The following is an 18,568-nucleotide window of genomic DNA, read 5'->3' as shown; positions in this document are numbered from 1 at the left end:
GATTCTGCGAACAATGTCTAAGTCGTCTTTTTATCACATCCCATAAGTGTTCTATGGGATTCATGTCAAGAAAACGTGCTGACCATTCATTGTGATAACCTGTACAAACACCATCGGTAACAACTCAAGCAATAGTGGAGGGAATGGGAGCCACTGTTTCCGGTAGGTCTTGCTCAATGTACTTTAGTACAGTCAAAGATCCATTCTGTATGATAATCAGTTTGGTACGGGCATGTTGATTTCAATCCATAACTGGATTGCTTTAAAAAGACTGTGACTTAACCTTAGCGTATGAATCCAAGGAGAAGCCAGAGCCCATAGGCTCATAAACAAACAACGATCTGTTAGGATAGGCCATGTAAAGAAACAATGGAAACTAAGGGAGGAGGTACAGCTAGATGCCATTCTAGGTATGCCAATTGATGCCACTACTTCAAAGTACAAATTTACCAAGAAGTACAAAGTATTGATACCAGAACGGGAAGAATTGGCCAAAGGAACACCACTAAAGGCAAATTCCTACTGGACTCCATAACCGACAAGGTACGGGAGCTGGGGTCTTTCTGATGTACCCCAAGTCCGAACTGACGGTAAACCTAGGCAATTGTGCTACAGTTTTCCAGTCTGAAATTCTAGTGATTGAACAATGTGCCAAAGAAACAAAGCGGCTAGGAATATATTCCCGGAAGATAGCCTTTTTCTCTGATAGCCAGGCAGCACTTAGCGTTCTAGCCTAATGCGAGACGAAAGCACAGAGTGTTTGGAACTGCATAGAGGCTCTGAAGGAAGTCAGCGACACTAATGACCTGACCCTGGCATGGGTCCCTGGGCATTCGGGGCATAGAAGCAGCGAAAAGGTTGATATGTTGGCCAAAATGGGAGCCAACATGGACTCTATAGGCCCAGAACCCTATTGCGGCCTAGCAGCATGCCACAAAAGAGGGTTCATTTTAAAATGGATCCTTAATGAGTCCATAATCTGGTAGAACAATACCACAGGTATGTGGCACGCGAAGAGATTCATAGAAGGACCATCCACAAAACTTACAAAAGAATTACTGGATGGGAACCGCAACCGAACCAGGATTCTGGATGGACTCCTGGTAGAGCACTGCCACTTAAGGAAGCACATGCACCGGATAGGTGACAGAAGAAACACTGTGTAGATACTGCCAGGAAGAGGAGGAGACTAAAGAATATATTTTATGTTTCTGTGAAGGTCTATGCAGGTGCAGGTTCTTGCAACTAGGACAAGAAAAACCACAAGCAAGATCCTACTCAGGAACCGCTGGCAAAACTATGGAGGCTGGTTAATAGCCTGAGGGTAGCCAGTGAGTTATAAATAAAAGGAGCATAATAGATCTATTCAGGTCGAGGTGCAGTAGGCCTTGTGGCCGCCTCTTTTATCCCTATCCCTAGCATATGAACCATAGCGTTCTCTACGTCTTCTCCACTCACGGTCGCGGACATCTGATTGCTACAAACCTAACCGGCACTCATCTGTGATGAGAACAGCCCCCCTATGTTCAATTGCCCAAGCGAGATGTAGATTTGCGATCGCCTTTTTGCTCGATGCCTTTCCAGTATTAGAGAACTAGGCTATTTAAGCCCTCTGAAGACTGTTTTAGCGCTCACCCATTTGAAGATGACTCCTTAGTCAGGAAAACGTTAAATGACGATTCCGCAGTGCGTTAAGTGCAATAAAACGATCATTTCTAGCGGTTGGACATCGCCGTTACCTTTTCTTCGAACGAGACTTCCAGCGGCCCTAAACCGCTGTAGACCATCGTGGATGGTAAAGCACGGCACTTCCAGGATTTATGCTATGTAATAGACGCTGCCAAAGCCTCTCTCCGGGCGAGATCCCAAAGCCATGGTTTTAAGAAAGAAATACTAATTACTTTTTCACTTATATTTATTGTGTAATAAAAAAGTAATAATAATTCACTCGACAAGTTAAAGTTGGGAGTAAAGAGTGGAAAAGGATTAGTAACTCGTCAATAAAAGTAAACATCAAGTTGTGTTTACGTTTTAAGTCAACTATTAATTTTTATACATAGTGATTATGGAAATTAGAAATAAATGCAAGTGTCCAGTGTTTGTTTGTGTTTGAGTGAATGTGTATTACTGTAAGAATCCAACTCTCTCTATATGCCATTACAAGGAAAGACAGATGAAAGAAATTTAAAAAAATTCTAAACATCAATACACATTTTCTATTTTGGGTTTCAACGGTATATCTTACCTATGCATAAGTATGTTGTATCAAATTCCATTCTTCCTAAAAACTGCCCTGTTTGAATGAGAACAATTTATCGTTTATCCAAAACATCAAAACCTCTAATATTTTCTGTTCATTTCTTCTACATTCAATCTTTCCTAGAGTTTATTTATGAAATTTCCGTTTCATGCTTAGATAATATTCTAGGATAATACGTTAAGAAACCTCCTTCCTTGTTTTCAGCCTTGAGAGTTGTTGGCAGTTGCCCAAGTTAAGCCTATTGATTGCATGCACAATCGTATCTCGAACCTATATTCTACTAGTGCATTGTGTTAAACATTTAATAATATCAAAATTTTATGTAAAATAAACTACAATAAAAAATTTACAAACGTTAAAGTTTCAAAAGGTTGGTTGATATTTGAAGATGCTTTGTGTTTGATAGGTACGGCAGGCATTGTGCACTACGAATTTCACACGATCAACGCAGAAATCCACTCTAGCCAACTACGAGTATCTCTTATCCTTGCCCAGAAACGACGAGCTTTTGAACAGAACATGTGTGATTTTTCAGGATATCTTATACGGCGAGAAAGACAGAAGAGGTCATAAAGAAGCTCGGTTGTGAAGTCCTACCGCACACTCCGTACTCTCCAGAACTGGCCCCATCTAGCTTTCGCGTTTTCTTAGCAGTGGACAATCACATGCGCAATCGGAGGTTTGAAAATTGCCCTCAGCTGGAAAATGAGCAGAATTTCTTTTTTAAGTCCCGGAACACACACTTTTATATCAAGGGCCATAGAAATTCCATATAAATATCAAATTTTCACAGCCGTTTGTCGAGCAATTCTTTGCTATGCAGGTCAAGTTTGGGGCTATCGCGAATATGAAGAGATAGAAAAAGTTCACCGTTTTTTTGTTCGTAAGTTGTTTGCCATGCCATTATCAACTCCTAATTATATGTTGTATATTGAGACTGGCATGGAACTGTTGTTTGTTTATTCTTTAAGGTTACATTTTAAGTTTATTTTGAAATCGCTTCTGATTCTCGCCTGGCAAAGGTTTCATCACTTGAAGTTATTAAGGGTAACATATCCTGGTTTAGATCCTGGAATTCTCTTGCGGAGAGGTATAATGTGGCTCGGTTCTTTTTGGATAATTTTGCAGCGTGGTCTGAAATGTTTTCCAATCTTCTTCATATTATGGGGGCTCGTCATCGAGAGAGTTGTATTTCTCGTGCCGTGGACTCAAATAGATTCCAACTCTACAAGGAGTTGAATCATTCCCTAACTCCTTGCAATGTTTTTTCTGCTCCAGCAAATGATGTTCCGTTCTCTTTTTTCCGCTGGTGGTTTAAAATTCGAGGGGAGTTGTTGTTCCTGAATTTCAGGCCTTGGGTTGGGAGTACTCCTGCCACTGCAGTGTGCTCTCTATGCAACTCAGGTGATCGTGAGGATGCATTTCAATTTCTCGCTAGATGCTCGGTCCTGAACGAATTGAGGTATATGTATGTGGGTAAGGGTTTTCTGACGAGGGAAGAGCTCATAGCCCTTCTGAAAGGCTCCGATTGCCGGGGTCTTGTTGATTTTGCTCGGAAAGTTTTACAGATATGAATACATTGGAATGTAGGGAATTAATATTCTGTTCGTCTTATTTTGTTTCTTTTTTGTTTGTCTTTTGTTTTTTTATTTTGTTCTGTTTGTCTTAATACATATAATTTCTAGTTTGTGGGCTTCTAAATGCGAATTCTGTTGGCCTTTGGGGGACCCTTTGTAGGTTAGAATCCTTTCGTTCTTTGAAGTGTCATTTTTATTATTTTCAAAGTTTATCGCAATTCAACCTTGTAATTTGAAAATCCTGTAAATAATTGTAACCTCTGAAATTGATATTTTAAATTCTCCTTTTCTTATAATTATATAATTATGCATATTCTTGGGATAGTAATGCACTCCGAACTCTGGATGACGGTTTTAATACCATGCCATAATAATACTGTGTTTTTTATTTTTAACTTTAAATTTTTTCATTTTGTAAATAAAGTATATCTATCTATCTATCTATCTAAATTCGTTGGTGGAAGGTATATAGATGCCAATGGAAACTATTACATTAATTATTACATGTACACATTACAATGGTATTTAGTAAAGAAGGAGAAATAAACAAAGCTAAAGTTATTTAAAGATAATAATAATTTTAAAAATTGTTAATATTTCTCAAACAGAATTGATGGTTAGGGATGATTAGGTTGTTGATGTGAAGACCATGCTCGTAGAAAGTTTCTTCCAATATTTCAAGATTTCTTTTTTTGTGTGTATATGGGTATACTTTGTTCAATAGTCTAAACTTTAAAAAAAAGTAAAAAGGCAGAATTACACCATAAAATCCTCTTGATCAGGTCAATAAAGAAGAATATGAACGGTGAACAGATTTAGATACTTTCGGACAGCCAGGCAGCTATTGTATAAAGGCATTATATATTTATGGTTTTAACTTCAAACTAGTCCGGGATTGCCTAATTTATAAAATAGCACCAGGAAAATTCAACAAGGTTGCCTTAAGGTTCCAGGAAATGAATTTATATAAAGAATCGAACCGGCTGACCAACTAGCCATTCCATTGGTCGAAATTTGGTTGCGATTTATTTGTTGGTTCTCAAGTTTAATTTGTAAAAGGTTTGGTACTTTGTAGAGACTAAACTGCCAAATGTCCTTGTTCTAAAGGATGTCGATTCAGGAAGGGGCCTTTTTTATATTTTAGCTCGAAACTAGTTTAGCTGTTTATACCTTAAGGTTGGGTTCCGGTACTCAAGCTGTACCAAGGAACGAACAGGCTGACCAACTAGCCAAAGATGGGGCTGCCAACTCATCCCTGGGACGAGAACCACAACTAGTCAAACCAAAGGGTTAAAAAAACTTACGGTCGTCATATTGAACAAAAATAAGCTGATGTTTATTTATGAGTCTTCGAGATAGATAAATATTTTGGAAAGTTTAATTTCCAAAAAAGTAGCAGGGTACTATTTAAGTTTTGGTATTTTTGAGACGCTAACTGCGAAATGGCCTTGATCTAAGCGATGTTGATTCTAAGTTGAACAACTATGTAGTAAAGGACAAAATAACGAATTTAAAAAAAAATCTTGGTTCATTTTTACATTAAAAAATCCTCTTTGAAATGAAAAAAATATTTTCGGTCATGCGAAAATTTTGCATCATTGCCCCTTGTTTTATTGAACTTCTCTAACAAAATAATTTGATTATTTCTGCGTTTTCATTTTAGGCTATTATTATCCTCATCAGACCTTATTAAAAAAATAAAATACTTATCAAAATTTACAAAAAATGTAACATTTAACAATAATACATTTTGGAGTAAACTTATTCAAAGATAACAATAAAAACCTGTTGTAGACCTCATACTAATCCTTACTTTATACATGGCAGAAACATTTAGCAGAATGTTTTAGAGAATTTTTTAAAATAATTAATTAACTAGTTTTTAAATTAATAAATAAATGTCATGTTGACATATTATTTTCACATAATATATTTATTCAACGCATTTTTTTCTATATTTATCTGTTGATTTGTTATTATTTTTTTTACGAGGTTTCGCAACAACAGAGGTTATATCAACCCTCGGGGTGACGGTGTTTAAAAAAAAACCATTTGTAAGTATGTCGGGTTCTAATGCAGGGCTGCTGGATTCGAACCCGGGACCTTTACCTTACAGCAATGAGTGCAGTGTCAACGCGTAAACCGTTGCGGCCACCGACGCCCCCTGTTGATTTGTTAATAAAAAAAAATTACATATGGAGAATATTTTACTGGGATTATCTTAGAAATGGTGGTTAAAAAGACTGATTTTGCCGTGTTATTTTTTTTCGAACATACAATGATAATTTTATTTAAAAATTGTGTAAAGCGGGATTAAATATCTTAAATTAGCTTTCAGGCCTCTTTTTGAAATGGTAATTCGATGTAAATCGGAACCGATTATTATATCCATGTATTCATGACTTGCGTTAAAAAAATTTCTTTCTGATTAAACCCATTCAAATTTTATTACTCTTTAAACACTGGGATGGACGTTTCAAAGGTTTAGATAAAAACATTTTAATATACAATCATTAAACAATCTTGACTAAAATTTACGCTATTGAATAGCTGAGATAACTTGAATCCGACGGTACATCACAACAAAATTATAATCGTTTTCTTATCATGTGAGATAAAATATATTACGTGTACTGTATAAATTTTTATCTTCAGTAGTGCATTTTCTGGTACTGGGTTTAGTTTAAAACGTCGTCATAAATCACGAGCAGTTTTTTGTTCCATTAATTTCAAATTTGCAAATGTCTTCAAAACGCGACGACTTATCCAACCAGATGGGATACGTCCCAATGGGCCGGTGTTATGGTAATGGCCGAGTCTTGTTTGACGGATGCAGGCGTCCGAAGGTCTCGCTTTTGTAATTTGCGATGTCCCCCTCCAACTTGGCTAAGAAAGCAGGAAGGAACAGCGAAGGCCGACCCGCTGAAGGCTATTGCATGTGCAACTTCAAGGATAGCGAAGTTATCGCGCCTCGCCCCTTATCCATCTCGGAAATGTTTGTACTTGACACGTGACTTCCCACGTAGAACTATTGAAAACATTATGATTTGATCTAAAACGCGATAAAATACCTTTGCTAAGCTTCATCCATACCAATACTACTGAAGATATTTACACAAAGATTTAAAATGCTGCAAATTTTATTGAGGTATCAAAGAAAATAATAATAATCATAACATAATTACAAAGAATTTCAGTTTTTCCTACAAAACGATTTTCAAAAAGTAAACAAAAAAAACTATACCCCTGGTGGGACTCGAACCCACAATCCCCGGTTTAGGAGACCGATGCCTTATCCATTAGGCCACAGGGGCTGGTTGGGAAGGTAACCTCAGGTACAAACAAGTACGAAATGGAACTCTTCCTCTTCAAACTAGATTTAGATTATTATTAATTATTCAAGATGCAGTTTGGTGTGATGTAGGTTTCAGAAAAACATTTCCTTTATCGTGGCAACGTTTCGATCTTTATTCAGATCATCTTCAGAGCCTGGGATTTACAAACATTGTTTAAATTTAAAAAATAAATCTAGGATGTGGAAAAAAGTGAATTTATACAACGCAAAATATAATTTTTTTATATTCAATCAAAGTACGCAATAATGGCAAAATTACACAGAAGACAAACACTTTGAGTGAGTAGAAATACTTTGATTGATTATAAAAAAATATATTTTTTGCATTGTATAAATTCACTTTTTTCCAAATCCTACATGTATTTGTTAAATGTAAACAATGTTTGTAAATCCCAGGCCCTGAAGATGATCTCAATAAAGATCGAAACGTTGGCACGATAAAGAAAATGTTTTTCTGAAACCTACATCACACCAGACCGCATCTCACGATTTCTGAATAATTATCGACTAACGTCACTACTCACCACACATTATTATTAATATCTATATTGTTCGGTAGCATATTGACCAGATCCATCCTCCTGTATATGAGAAAGAGAGTCGTGTAGTTGGTATGGGAAAACTGATGGTAGAATATGGATGGGTCATGGAAATTGACGTTTGATTGCCGTTCTGGGGAGTCCATAATATTATTAAAAGACCGTGGTTAAATATTATATCGAAGATATTTCTTCTCAAACGGAGGGAAGTCAAGAAAACGCGGTTTGTTGCGGAAGGAGTCTAATTTCAGGAATTTCGTATGTAATTTTTCTAAAATTTTAATGTTGATATTGGTATGTAGAGACAAAACAGAACCAGCATACTCTAGCACTATCAGCTCGATGGGCGCCACTTGGAGCCAAAGAACCCGGCGAAAATAAAGAATTTTCGTTTGGTCGTGGTGGGTCCGAGTTTTTATGAAGTCCCCAAGCTTTCTACACTTAGATCTATTTGAGTGCCTGCTTTAGACGTGTGTTCATCGTTTTCGGATGCACTCATCACCGGCATCATTTCAGTGCGGAGTTCGACAAGTGACCCTCACTTCACAGATTGTAAAAAATAAGGTAAGTTTTATAGAAAATGAAGCTAAATTTTCTCATAATAAAGCTTTCTTCATTGTACTAACTTAAAAAAATGCCAATTCTATTATGTATTTTATCATATTTTGTCTTGTATTTTTAATTTTGGAAATAAACAATCGTTGCCATAATTTTCGTTTGTGGCATATCACACATTTAAAATTATGTCTGTATGCAAAACAAAAACAAAATAATAACATGGTAAATAATTATTTAAATAAATTTATTCTGTGTATGTAAGTTATGGTTTTTAAACTTTTAACAATTTTAAATGTTTTATCTAATTTTATTAGAAAGTAGATTTCATCATTTCTTGTTTCTTCTTGATGTTGTTTGCTTTTTTAGAAAGAAGAAATTTCATGCAAAAAAAATTAAAAATTAAAATCGTATAACTCGTTAGTTAGATAAACGAAAATGACGATGACGAGCAAGAGGATGCTCATACTAAAACTATTTCAAATATAAAAATTTATAACTTTATTTTTCTTCGGTTAATAAGACGTTGAAAAATATGTAGTTTTTTTCTGCCATTCCTAATTTTGACATTTTTGTTAAATCATATAAAGGTAGTGCTGTATGTGTACACAATATTCAATTAATTTTATACTTTTATTTTATTACATTTGTATTTATTATTTTGTTGATTTTTTTTTTTTTAACGACGGTTTGCAATTTCAATTCCATTTTTAATCAAGAATTTTAATAAAACGCATTGCATAAAATTCAAGATAATATAACCTACATCTTTAATATTTTATTTATTTATTTTTTTGTAATTTAAATTTTTTTATTTTTTTTAACGAGGGTTCGCAACAGCAGAAGTTATATCAACCTCGGGGTGCCGTGTTTTTTGAAAAAAAAAATTGTAATATGTCGGTTTCGAATGGAGGGCCGCTGGATTCGAACCCGGGACCTTTACCTCACAGTGATGAGCGCCGTGTCAACGCAGAACCGTTGCGGCCACCGACACCCACTGTCTTACTAGTTGTTTTATAGTAAATTTTGTTAAGATGGTCCTATGCCTATTAATTTAATGTGCTATGTTGTTTATATTATTTTTTAATTTCATACATAATAATTTTAATAATTATTCATTATTAATTAGTATTATCAATATTAGTTAATAATTATAATTAATAATAATAAAAGTATATTATATAAACGCTAAATTAAAAAAATACTACAATTTGAATTTGCATTTAAGCACCTGCACATACCGTTTACCTTACTGTATTAATTTTCAACGTTGGATATTATTTTTCTACACAGAAAAGCAAATATTTTCCGATTTAGAACAAAACGTTAAATTGTTTACATTTTATTTGTTTCAATGTAAAAAAAAATTGTTTAACATTATTAAACCATTGTCGATATAGCCGTACCGAAGGACGCCACATGGAGCCAGGACAGGCCAACGAGTCGAAATCAGTCGGGATGCACATAGTCTCCGGCCGATCGTCCTCCGTGTTCAAAGTGCTAGAACTATTCGTCGGTCGACTACTGACGTATGCAGACAGGTCAGAAGAGTGGTTTCTCTGAAGTCATGGAAGGGTTTTTAACGGAATCCTAGTAGCTTATATGCTCTTTTGCATATGGTGTCTATGTGAAGGTTGAATACTAATTTCGTATCATGCCATATCTTTAATACCAGGAGGTCTTGGCAATTGAGTTTTATTTATCACATATTGAAAAGAAATATATGAAACTTACGGGGATAAATGGTAATAGAGCATTTGTCCAAGTCTAAAGACATTTTATTTAGATAAGTGGCTCAAGATTAAGACAATCTTCTATATTAGAAATGGAGTGAAATAAAATTGGATTGTCTGCAAATAGTAACACATACAGATAGTTGGCCATTGATAAAAGAAGAAACAGAACTGGACCCATGTGAGAACCCTGAGGATGTCCAGAATGGACTTCAAATTCGTGGAATAGACAGACTTAATTCTAACTCTTCGAAAATACTTTTTTAGAATAGCGTAATATCACTAAAAGCAAATTATTGGTGTTTTAGAACTAATACTGCGATCAACCAAGTGAAATGGCTTGGAGAAGTCAGTATATACAACATCAACTTGTGATTTTGATTTAAACGCAGAAATGGTGTAATGTTGGAAGATTAGGAGATTGCTAATAGTGGATCTGTTTTTGAGGAATCCATGTTGCTTATCAGAAATTTGAGGTAGGATGGAAGGAGAAATCTAAGAATAGTAGAGTACATCCATCTAAACCAGGAGTTTCAAAAAGCTTACCGATTTTTGGTTGAATAGATATAAGGCCACAATTTCTAACTTGGTTCGCTCTCCGGAATTATATGAAGGAACAATGTAAGTGGTCTTTTAGTAATACTCTTTTGTAAAAGAAAAATTAAATAGATAGTGAATTGAGAAGTTGAGTTATTTATTAGTGAGTACAGTATTTAAGGATAGAGCCATACAGTGCTGTTTGATGAACTAGACTTCTGTACCTAGACCTGTACCCTTTCTTCCAGATCGTCTTTCTTTATTTTGCACATCATTTCAGTAAAATCTTCATTTTTCACCAAATATATGACCTGTTTCTGATTACATATCTTAAAATTATTCTTATTGAATCACATGTCAAAATAGGGTAAAATATTTGTTTATCAAGAAACAAATTTTACATTCGTTTTTTACACCCTAAAGCCCTGAAAACAAGTTTTTGGAAAAACACGAAAAATAGTGAAAATGTTTAAAAAACTACAGATCTACTGGGTAACGCAATGAGGTTGAGAACCTTATAAACTATGCGTAAAAGAACAGACCAGTTTTTTTAAACAAATTAAATTACACCACCAATTAAACCATTTAACAACGATGTGGGTTATTTGGCTAATGTACTTTTTATGGTTTATGTTTATGGTTAATTATACCATTTCATATAAAACCAGTTATCAGGTGTTTATGAATGCCTAAATGTTTCATATAAGTCGTGTACACTGTGTACAGGCATGATCTTAAGATACTTCCTTGCCGTACCCCTGTATATGTGCCATAGCCCGCCGATAAAGAGGGTCACTGATGACCTGAACGCATTTGTCGGTTAGATAGGATTTTACAACCTGGTAGTAGGTAAAAGGCAGGACCATCTTCCAAGATTCCAGAGCAGCCCCGATTGAAGGCTTGTATCTCAACGAGGAATACTCCAAAGCTGCTTTTGTTCAAAAGCGGTACCGATAATGTCTACAACGCAATGGACTGCTGAACGGTGGAGGATGAAAACAAAACCACTTAACGACGATTTGGGTTATTTGGCTAAGGTGCCTTTCTTTCGGTACAAGTCAGTCACTATCATCATGATGTTTGGGGTAGTTAATTACACCACTTCATATAAAACAGGTTATCAGGTGTTTATGATTGCCTAAATGTTTCATATATGTCGTGTTTATTGTGTAGAGGCATGACCTTAAGATACTACTTTGCCGTACCCCTGTATATGTGCGATAGCCCGCCGATAAAGAGGGCCACCGATGACCTGAAAGAATTTGTCGGTTAGATAGGATTTTACAATCAGGTAGTAGGTAAAAGGTAGGGTCATCTTCCAAGATTCCTGAGCAGCCCCGATTGAAGGCTTGTACCTCATCTAGGAATACACCAAAGGTGCTTTTGTTCAAAAGCGGTACCAATAATGTCTACAATGCGATGGATCTGCTGAACAGTGGAGGATGAAAAACAAAGCCACTTAACGGCGATTTGGGTTATTTGGCTAAGGTGCCTTTCTTTCGGTACAAGTCAGTCACTATCATCATGATGTTTGGGGTAGTTAATTACACCACTTCATATAAAACAGGTTATCAGGTGTTTATGATTGCCTAAATGTTTCATATATGTCGTGTATACTGTGTAGAGGCATGACCTTAAGATACTTCCTTGCCGTACTCCTGTATATGTGCGATAGCCCGTCGATAAAGAGGGCCACCGATGACCTGAACGTATTTGTCGGTTAGATAGGATTTTACAATCAGGTAGTAGGTAAAAAGTAGGGTTATCTTCCAAGATTCCAGAGTAGCCCTGATTGCTATACCGATTGAAGGCTTGTATCTCATCTAGGAATACACCAAAGCTGCTTTTGTTCAAAAGCAGTACCGATAATGTCTACAACGCGATGGGACTGCTGAACAGTGGAGGATGAAAAACAAAACGACGATTTAGGTTATTTGGCTAAGGTGCCTTTTTTTCGGTACAAGTCAGTCACTATCATCATGAATGAGTTTGCGATAGCTAACCACAGCACTACATACAAAACCGGTCATCGGATGTTTATGAATGGTTAAATGTTTCAAATAGGTCGTAATGCAGTTTGGAGGAGGGCTAATGGAGGTCGGAACAATGTGCTAAAACGACTCTCAAAGCAGTAAAACATTTCAACCGACGCTGTCGCGATAAATCAATATGGTTTTATAGCTCTCTCACCTAAACCGAGTTTGTTTACTGTCCCTAATTCGTTATTGTGTCCCGCGAGGCAATACAAAACACCGCTTCCCAAATAACTTTATGTTAATAACCCTTCATACAGGCGAACGTGTTATTATGTTAATAGGCCTCCCCTTATACAATAAATTCCCCGGGCGACGAGGGTGTTACGCTTTAAACAATTCCTTTTCCACAGCGACGAGTCTGACCCACCTCGTAGTATTTCTAATTTCATTTATTCCAACTGCCTTCCGGGTATAAAAGAAAATAATGAACCCTTTCGTCCGAGAGGACGAGTTACGAGTGGACTCGGTGAACCCCCGGCCCAACCCTCGGGTTCCTACGCGAAGCGGGCTTAACAATTTATTACGACCGGAAGGTACGCTTTAACAATAACCATTAAAACTCAACAGATAACTCATTATAGCCTTATAACGTACTAAAGCATAACTAATAACTATATAAAATCCCAAAATCATAAATTCAAACATATTATGTAAAAAAGAAACATGTATACCTAATAATTCAAAGGATAAACTTATCATTTAAATTCAATAGTTTCTTACATATTTCAATTAATTAAGGTTTTTAGTTGAGATAAAAAAAACCAGTGTCACGAGCGGGATTCGAACCCACGATCTTCGGCTAGATATGCCGCTGCTCTACCACTTGAGCTATCGTAACCTCGATCCACTCGGACAAATAAATTCCCCCCAAATTAATTTTTCAAATATCGTGTAATCCCATTTGTCGCCGAGAATCAAATAGATTGCACGACATTTGAAAAATGGCAAAAAGGAGGGAAAATTCAAAAGGTTAGGTTGAGATGAGAAGTTATTGTCCGAGTGGATCGAGGTCACGGTAGCTCAAGTTGTGGAGGAGCGGCGTATCTAACCGAAGATCGTGGGTTCGAATCCCCCTCGTGACACTGACTTTTTATCTCAACTAAAAACCTTATCTTTTAATTTTTCAGTGGGTAACAAATATTTTTCTGTTCAAAATAAATGTATTTTTTAATTAATTATTTTATTTTTTATTATGCGACAAAAAAGAATCTTGTCTTACTTGTTAAACTTGTCTTGTTTCTTTTCCTCTCCGTCACAGATCATGCCTCATCTGATGAAGAAACAACTTCTCTGTTCTACTCATCGTCTCTAAGAATAGGAGGAGGCTTAAGCCAGTCACGGGCAAATATTTTCTCAATCTATTGCGTCCTACGATTAATACTGAATACTTCCCAACTCTTGGCTACAATGGGGGGGGGGAGTTCTAAGCCAAAAATAATGGTGTATGTAGCCTAAAGAGCCTGGCAAACTCTCCGAAGTACAAGCTGTAATCGTGTACTAGTGAAAGAAATTATCAGTGGGCGACGGCAAGTGAGCTCTCAGTCTAACATATGGGTCAGTGAACCAGATATTGTCTGAAAACATGGAGGAAGAAGCGTAGCCGACTGAACTACGGTAGCAAGCAAGTCCATGCCCATAGGTTTGGATAAACATTCGTAGTGATTCAATTGTGCGACTCCTAGTGGGTACTTAGAGTTTGATGATGTCGTTCAGGTGGCGCTGTAGCATTAACCTTACCGAACGGCTGGGCTTTCTTTTTGGTGGTTAGCATTCCACTTAAATCGAAAGCCTATGCGACACAGCTGTTCGGAAGCTCTTAACTGAAGGATCCCTTTCCAACATCGGGAGTACACCGGGAAAGTCGGACATAAATCATTCCAGTCCTTTGAGCTGCTCACCTTGCGGCGCTGAACAGGCGCATCGATGCTGATCCGCCAGTCCGAAAGAGCAAATGGGGAAGAAACTCGTCTTGAACTTTACAGACTCTTTCTGCTTGTAAACTTATGAAATGAGCACCATTCCCGAGTAAGCCGACTAACGAGTTTCTCAAAAACAAACGTCTGATAAGGCCACTGGCCAGGTGCGGTCGACAAAGAACCTCATCGTCCCATAGACGGTGCGACCTCTACAGGGAACTAATTTTCTCCTCATACTTGTTTTCAATTCTTATCCCTTTTCAGCAAGACCGTCACCCAACTTCAAGAATCCCCAGCACAAAATCTTCACATTCTCATTTTCTTCGTAAACTTTTTACTTCTTCTGATGTAAAATAAACTGAATTAAAAATCTACACATAAAACGATTATGGATTTGATCTCATTACTTTTTCAATCTTCGTAAAATTCCAAAAAATCATAATTTACCTAACTTTCTAACCACTCGCCTTCCAACACCAGGGATGTTTTCCATGGTTCATCCAATCCCTAAAGCCAACAATCCACACCAATTTCACAAATTCCTGCCCCATGAGATTCTAAACTATAGAAGTTTAAATAAATTTTTGAATGTTTCGAATATAGTATTCTTGCATCAATGAATTTGCAAATCTTCATCCCTTACGCTGTTCGAAGATTTTCTTATTTTATATAAGAATCACATCAATGGAAATAAGTTTAATTTCCCATTGGTTTGCTCATTGGCAATTTTTATCTAACAAATACAGTCTTCGCAACGACCCTTGAAGCTACCTGACTCTCTAATTGGCATGTTCATTTTTCGGTTCTTCTCTCTACGATTGCCTCTCAGCATCAGAAAGATTGCTTATTACGGGTTCGAACATCTACACACTTGTCTCTTTAGAAGGAATTAGAAGCTTCATCCATGTTTGATTTCCAGAAGCTTAATTTTGACGGTCTTTCCTTGCGAGAACTAAGATAGGCTTTTAAGCTAAGATGTGCGATTTTACATGTAATTTCAACTTTGTGGAATAGACGTAACTTTTGTATGTACTTTTGTGTTTCACTTTTAGGCAGAGTGCTCGATTTTGGGTGAGATTCCGTTCTTCCACCTTGGTTGTTTTATTCTCCCAAAGAAATGAGCTATTGCGGTTTTGAAAGGCTCAAATTCTCGGTTTTTTATTCGGTTTGCTAAACCTGCTTGGAGCTACACAGTATAGGAAAATATTTTTTTGTGTAAAAGGTAAGGTGTAAAATTTGTTCCCAAATGTATGTTGTTGCCACAATTAACGATTAACTATTAATAAAACCTCTTTAACCTACAAAATTAGTACTATACTAGGATCAATAAAAAAAATTTTTTTATGTATATAATGCAGCTCCATAAAAAAATTTAAAAAAAGTTTGGTTGTAATAGAGTAAATATATTTGAAGAAAATGGCACCTAAAAAGGTAACATTTTGGCATCCCTTTGAACAACTAAATGCCATTGAAACGTTGCTAAAAAACGTCAAAATTTTAAAATTAGATGCCTACACATTAAAACAGACTCTCCTGAAAAGAAAATAAGTATCAAAATTGTAATATACTGAGAAGTGAAAACATATAGGAAAACACTTTTTATTCGGTAACTTTAACACTTTATTCGCTACCCACATTAATCTTAAATTATTTTTATTTTTGGATAAGAGTGATGATGATCTTTTCAAATTTTCTGGTAGACCAAAGAGTTTGAAATTAGTGGAACGATGGAACACCCGTTTGTTCCAGTTGCCGCTCAACCTGCCCCTGTGGCCTAATGGATAAGGCATCGGTCTCCTAAACCGGGGATTGTGGGTTCGAGTCCCACCAGGGGTACATACATTTTTGAACAACTTGACAAACATTTAATTTTTTTTTAAATTAATTATCATTCAGATTAAAATCTAGCAGTTATTGTTTTGGGCCAATACATAAATAACTTGTAACAAATAATTGGTAATCTAAGTCAAAAACACTTTTACTTTTGTAATGTCACGATAATCATTATAAAAGTTATATAAAGTATTATTATTATTTCAGTGCGGAGTTCGACAAGTGACCCTCACTTCACAGGTTGTTAAAAAATAAGTTAAGTTTTATAAAAAAATGAAGCTAAATTTTCTCATAATGAAGCTTTCTTCATTATACTAACTTAAAAAAGCCTAAATAATTCTAATAAGTGGTTCACAATTATTTAAAAATCGTCGTTTTGCTCATTCTATTATGTATTTTATCATATTTTGTCTTGTGGTTTTTAATTTTGGAAATAAACAATTGTTGCCATAATTTTCATTTGTGGCATATCACACAGTTAAAATTATGTACGTATACAAAACAAAAACAAAATAATAACATGGTAAATAATTATTTAAATAAATTTATTCTGTGTATGTAAATTATGGTTTTTAAACTTTTAACAATTTTAAATGTTTTATCTAATTTTATTAGAAAGTAGATTTCATCATTTCTTGTTTCTTCTTGATGTTGTTTGCTTTTTTAGAAAGAAGAAATTTCATGAAAAAAAAATTAAAAATTAAAATCGTTTAACTCGTGAGTGAGATAAACGAAAATGACGATGACGAGCAAGAGGATGCTCATACTAAAACTATTTCAACTACAAAAATTTATAATTTTATTTTTCTTCAGATAATAAGACGTTGAAAAATATGTAATATTTTCTGATATTCCTAATTTTGACATTTTTGTTCAATCATATGCAGGTAGTGCTGTATATGTAAACAATATATTTATTCAATTAATTTTATACTTTCATTTTATTACATTTTTTTTAACGAGGGTTCGCAACAGCAGAGGTCATATCACGAAGAAATTTCATGCATAACAAATTAAAAATTAAAATCTTATAACTCGTTAGTGAGATAAACGAAAATGACGATGTCGAGCAAGACGATTTTTTTTTAACGAGGGTTTTCAATTCCTTTTTTTAAATCAAGAATTTTAATAAAACGCATTGTATAACCTACATCTTTAATATTCTATTTATTTATTTTTTTTTTTAAATTTTCTTAAATTTTTTTTTAAATTTTTTTTTTTAACGAGGGTTCGCAACAGCAGACGTTATATCAACCTCGGGGTGCCGGTGTTTTTGAAAAAAAAAAAAAAAAAACATTTGTAAGTATGTCGGGTTCGAATACAGGGCCGCTGGATTCGAACCCGGGACGTTTACCTTACAATGATGAGCGCCGTGTCAACGCCTAAACCGTTGCGGCCACCGACGCCCCTATAAAGTATTAATTAAACTGCTAAATTAAACATTACTGAAAAATACTAGAAGGAAATATGTCTAAACAGCATAAAAACCGATAGAAGTGCACACATAAACAGATGAAACTCATAAAACAAACAGCGAAATTTTTTCGTCATATTAAAAATAAAAGTCTTTTTATCATGTATAGCTAGAATAGGCAATCTTTGAGAGCGTGTTTTCTTAAAACCACCCAGAAACGGAGAAATAATATTTTATAATATAAAAAAATATACATTTTGCAATAAATTGAATTTGTTGTTAAAAATTAACGATTCACGACTTTTAAAAATCCTTTAGCTAAAAATTCTTAATATACTAAGATAAATAAAACAAAAGAAGATTGTTTGTCATAGACTAAATAGTTTTTGAGAAAATGGTACCGAAATATGTCAACATTTTAGCCACTCTTTGAACAAATAGACAACCTTGAAAAATAGCTAAAAAAATAACCAAATTAAGAGGTTTAAACTGGACAGACTTTCTTGTATAAGAAATGCACACCGAAATTAGAATGAATTTACTGTTTGCGCAGAAAAGGGTTAAAACTGAAAAATCGTTTAAAAACTAGCTGTTCGACAGAGAAATGGGTTCTCTGAAAAACTTTTCAATAAAAAACATGTATATAATTTTATTGTACTACGCATAAAATTTTATGTAAAATACGAGAAAGTATTGAAATGATTTTATTTTTAAATTAAAGTACATATTTTACTGCATAGAATGAAACTAGAGATTCCGAGCTTTAGAAGCGTTTCATATATATTTTTGAAAGTTGCAACTTATGTGTTGTGG

At 35.2% G+C, this 18,568-nt stretch overlaps 2 non-coding genes across 2 annotated transcripts; one reads left to right on the top strand and one right to left on the bottom strand.

Annotated features, from left to right (window-relative positions):
* Positions 1–7,078: 7,078 nt before the first annotated feature.
* Positions 7,079–7,151, bottom strand: Trnar-ccu. Its single transcript has one exon. It is a non-coding gene; the product is annotated as a tRNA-Arg (tRNA).
* A 9,120-nt stretch (positions 7,152–16,271) lies between these two features.
* Positions 16,272–16,344, top strand: Trnar-ccu. Its single transcript has one exon. It is a non-coding gene; the product is annotated as a tRNA-Arg (tRNA).
* The last annotated feature ends 2,224 nt before the right edge of the window (positions 16,345–18,568 follow it).

This window comes from Cimex lectularius, unplaced genomic scaffold (genome assembly GCF_000648675.2).
Source record: "Cimex lectularius strain Harlan isolate CLEC.00 unplaced genomic scaffold, Clec_2.1 scaffold133, whole genome shotgun sequence".
NCBI classification, from domain to species: Eukaryota; Metazoa; Arthropoda; class Insecta; order Hemiptera; family Cimicidae; genus Cimex; species Cimex lectularius.
The sequence above is the reverse complement of the archived record's forward strand: the minus strand, read 5'-3'. Positions and strand labels throughout refer to the sequence as shown.